Here is a 4850-nt window from a genome sequence, read left to right on the forward strand (position 1 = left end):
ATGAGTACACTTGTATGTTTGAGAACGACTCCTACGAGGTTTTTTTTGTTGATGTATTGTTTGTAATAAAGGGCTTCCCAGGTGGTGCTAGTGGTAAAGAATCTGCCTGCTAATGCAGTAGACTTAAAAGGTGCAGGTGAGATCCAGGGTTATAACTGTTTGTAATATAAAAAAGATTAGAGACTGCAGTTGGGTCTTCAGGCTGTGTTGTAGCCATCGCCATGGTTCTTGGAAGCAGAAACTTCCTTTCCCTCTGCACCCTCCTCCACCCCACCCCCAGGCTCCCTGGTCCCAGCTCCTGTCCAGTCACATGAATACTAGCCGCTCAGAGGAGGTGTCCTGGATTTCCTGGTTCTGTGGGCTCCTTAGAAATGAATTCTTCGGTTTAGTGGATAAAGACTACATCTAGGATGGATTCAATGTCACTGGACTCAATGAGAAGGTGCCTCACTATAGACTACACATGATCTTGAACCTGGGGCTGGTTATGGAGTTGGAAGACAACACCAACAAGAATGACCTGACTGAATAGGCAGCCAAAATGCTTTACAGATGGACCCACACCTGCTATATCCTCACTTTATGTTTGAAATCCTTCAAGCTAGGCTTCAGCAGTACGTGAACTGAGAACTTCCAGATGTAAAAGCTGAATTTAGAAAAGGCAGAGGAACAGGAGATCAAATTGACAACATTTGTTGGATCATGGAGAAAGCAAGGGAATTCCAGAAAAAAATATCTCTTTCTGCCTCATTGATTATGCTAAAGTCTTTAACCATGTGGATCACAACAAACTGTAGAAAATTCTTCAAGAGATGGGAATACCAGACCACCTTATCTGTCTCCTGATAAACCTGTATGCAGGTCAAGAAGAAACAATTAGAACTGGACATGGAACAATGGTTTGGTTCAAAATTAGGAAAGAAGTATGTCAAGGCTGTATATTGTCACTCTGCTTATTTAACTTCTATGCAGATTACCTCATGCAAAATGCTGGGCTGGATGACTCAAGCTGGAATCAAGATTGGCAGGTGAAATATCGAAAACCTTAAATATGCAGATGATACCACTCTAATGGCAGAAAGTGAAGAGGAACTAGAGAGCCTCTTGAGGGTGAAAGAGAAGAGTGAAAAATCTAGCTTAAAACTCAGCATTCAAAAAACTAAGATCATGGCATCTGGTCTCATCACTTCATGGCAAATGGAAGGGGAGAAAAGTGCAAACAATGACAGACTTTATTTTCTTGAGCTCCCAAATCACTGCAAAATTAAAAGACACTCGCTCCTTGGAAAGAAAGCTATTTCAAACCTAGACAGTGTATTAAGAAACAGAGAGATGACTTTGCCAAGAAAGGTCCTTATAGTCAAAGCTATGGTTTTTCCAGTAGTCATGCATGGATGTGAGAGTTGCACCAGAAAGAAGGCTGAGTACTGAAAAGAATTGATGCTTTTGTATTGCGGTGCTAGGAAAGACTCTTGAGAGTCCCTTGGAGAGCAAACCAGTCAATCCTAAGGGAATCAGCCCTGAATATTCACTGGAAGGACAGATGCTAAAGCTGAAACTTCAGCACTTTGGCTACCTGATGTGAAGAGCTGCATCACTGGAAAAGACCCTGATGCTGGGAAAGATTGAAGGCAAAAGGAGAAGGCGGCAGCAAAGGATGAAATTGTTAGATAGCATCACTGACTCAATGGACATGAATTTGAGCAAAGTCTAGGAAATAGTGAAGGACAGAGAAGCCTGGTGTGCTGCAGTCCATGGATCACAAAAAGCTGGACACAACTTAGTGACTGAATAACAATACATCCTCATCAGCTGTGGCATTGCCCAGATGTTGGAAGAATACCAACAGGAAGACTTTGGCTACTGAGCCTGTGTGTACTGTGGAAACCAACCAATGCTTCCCAGTGGCTTTTCAGACATCCCAAGTGAGGCCATGGTAAGCTCTACTGCCTCAAATGCTTGGATGTGTACACACATAAGTCACTGAGGCACCAACACATGGATGGCGTCTACTTTGGCACTGGTTTCCCTCACAAGCTCTTCACGGTACACCCAAGTACTGGACAGAGGCCCACCAACCAGATTGTGTCCAGGCTCTATGGTTTCAAGATCCATTCAGTGGTCTACCAGCAGCAGCTCCAAGCCACCAGCAACTTCAAGAGCCCTGTTAAGATGGTTCGCTGATGCCTCTCCTGACCTGACCCTCAGTCTTTGACACATTCATTACTTTGCTGACACCTTTTCAGGATCCCTCTATGGTTTATGTTTAAATTAGCCATTATTGTGGTAGGAATATAAACTAAAGTGCAAGAAAAGGCAAAAACAAGATCAGAAACAACCAAAAGGCCTGTCAATAAAGAATTAGTTAAATGAAGAATGTGGTACTGCCATCCATGCAATGGAGTACTACACAACCAACTAAATGAACAAAGAAGCTTTTTGTAGTGATGTGGAACAATATCCTTTTTATGCATTACTGAGCATAAAAAGAAGTGTGCAGAATAAATCATTTAAAATTTATCATTTGCTTAAAAATTTAAAAGAAAATCATATACATTGTTTATCTTATACACACAAAGAATGGTTCTAAAAATCATCTTCACAATCCATTAATAATAGTTGTCTCCAGGAAGAGGATTTGAATAAGTATATACTGTGCATATTTAAATGCACATTTAATTTTTTATTTGCTAAAAATAAATAAGATTATGGTTATCTTTTAAAAGGAATGGAAAAAACAAAAAATATGAAGAAAATACATTGGTTTTTCGTAACTTATGTTCAGGCACTAAAATGTTTTCTCTCGCACCTGGGAAATGCACTAAAAGCAATAGAGTTAATTAAAATGCCCTCTATATGTTAAAAAGGGAGTAAACAAGCCCAGTGGATCCATTTTCCTTTAAAACTCCATTATTATGTACTTGAATAAATGCTAATTATCCCTTAGATTAGGATTTATCCCTGAAATGTCACCACCTGTATGTTACCACTACCAGTTCATTCAGTATTTTAGTGTGTTAGTTAAAAGGATGTCATACGATGCAGTTTAACCCATGGCTTGTTTCTAGGTTGTGCCCTTTCATCATTGCTCTTTTTAATTGGTAGTTTTTGACCATTAAAAACAGAACTTTGGATAACTAGTATTTTTCATATTAAACTGAAATTTCTTTATTTGATTTTTAAATCACCATGATTATCTTGAAATAAATACTTATTTTTTTAATTTATTTTATTTTTAAACTTTACAATATTGTATTAGCTTTGCCATTTTAAAAAATATATAATTTATTAAAAGCCTTAAAAATTATAAATAGCGCTAGAAAAATTTACTCATCCTAGAATGGCTATACCTAAGGAGAATCAAGAATGGAAATTTCATTCTTAATTCATGTATGTGTGTATATGTCCATATCCATTTTCACATGTATGTACGTGGGAAGTAAGCATATTGCTTTTCATACCATGTAAAACTGGTCTCCCTGCAAGCTCCTCACTTTCCAGAAACTTTGGAATCTCATAGGAGATTCAGTTCAAGCCAGAAAAGAATCAATATGAAAAGACTTTCACTTTTTCATAGCTCCTGTGAACCCAGAATTATAATACAGTGTGAAATTAGCATTCTAATACAATGGTTAAGAGGACAGGTATAAAGGTTAAGTAGCCTGCACTTCAAATTCCCAGATTTAAGAGCTACATACCTCTTGGGAAAATTAGTTATTAGAATCATAGTTTCCTAATATGCAAATTGCTTATAGTAGCATCTATTTCATGAGGGTGCTTCCCTGATAGCTCAGTTGGTAAAGAATCTGTCTGCAATGCAAGAGATCCCGGTTAGATTTCTGGGTCAGGCAGATCCACTGGAGAAGGGATAGGCTACCCACTCCAGTATTCTTGGGCTTCCCTGGTGGCTCAGCTGGTAAAGAATCCACCTGGAATGAGGGATACCTGGGTTTGATTCCTGGGTTGGGAGGATCCCAACATGAGGTGGTAAAAATTAGATGAGAAAAATTACATTAATGCTCAACATGCGTGCTAAATTGCTTTAGCTGTGTCCGACTCTTTACGACCCTATGGTCTGGTGCTCGCCAGGCTCCTCTGTTCATGGGATTCTCCAGGCAAGTATACTGGAGTGGGTTGCTATGCCCTCCTTCAGGGGATCTTCCTAACCCAGGGATTGAACCTGCAACTCCTATAACTCCTGCATTACAGGCAGATTCTTTACTGCTGAGCCACCAGGGAAGCCCCATTAATGCTCGAAGTATTGCTGAAAAAAATGATAGCTATTAATATAATAAAAACTGTTAACATATTTTCATTTTATTTTATTTCAATACATACAGTTGCTCAAGTAGAGTTGCAACTCAGTAAGTCTGTGGTCATTTAATTACGTTATTGATGGCACACCAATTAACCACCAGAGATACAAAAGCTACCCCCCCTACTTTTTTTTTTTTTTTAGTTTTGATTTTGCTTGAATAATGAAACTTATTCTATATCCTTAGGGAAATTTGTCTTTTTGGCTATCCCAAAGATAAGAAACCACTACTGATTCCTCACCTTGATCTTTAATATTTATACATGACAACTTCCAAATATACCTCAGAAATGATATTAGTGTAGGGAGAAGAGTATGTCAGAACACTTTAAGATGGGCCGAAAGACTACTATTTTAATTACTGAGGCTCTTCATTCTGGCAAATAGCTGCCTTGATTGACTCAGTTTTTCATAAGCACTTTTGATCCAATTTCCCTAAGGTGGTGTTCCACAGAAGAAAATAAAACCCACCAAATATTAATATAAACATGTTTAATTATTGCTTGACAGTTAGCTAACAGCATATGTTAGAAAA

At 38.5% G+C, this 4850-nt stretch overlaps 1 pseudogene; it reads left to right on the plus strand.

The window, feature by feature from the left end:
• Positions 1-310: 310 nt before the first annotated feature.
• On the plus strand, positions 311-2184 carry LOC102275712 (casein kinase II subunit beta pseudogene; annotated as a pseudogene).
• The last annotated feature ends 2666 nt before the right edge of the window (positions 2185-4850 follow it).

This window comes from Bos mutus, chromosome 2 (genome assembly GCF_027580195.1).
Source record: "Bos mutus isolate GX-2022 chromosome 2, NWIPB_WYAK_1.1, whole genome shotgun sequence".
In the NCBI taxonomy this organism is placed as follows: Eukaryota; Metazoa; Chordata; class Mammalia; order Artiodactyla; family Bovidae; genus Bos; species Bos mutus.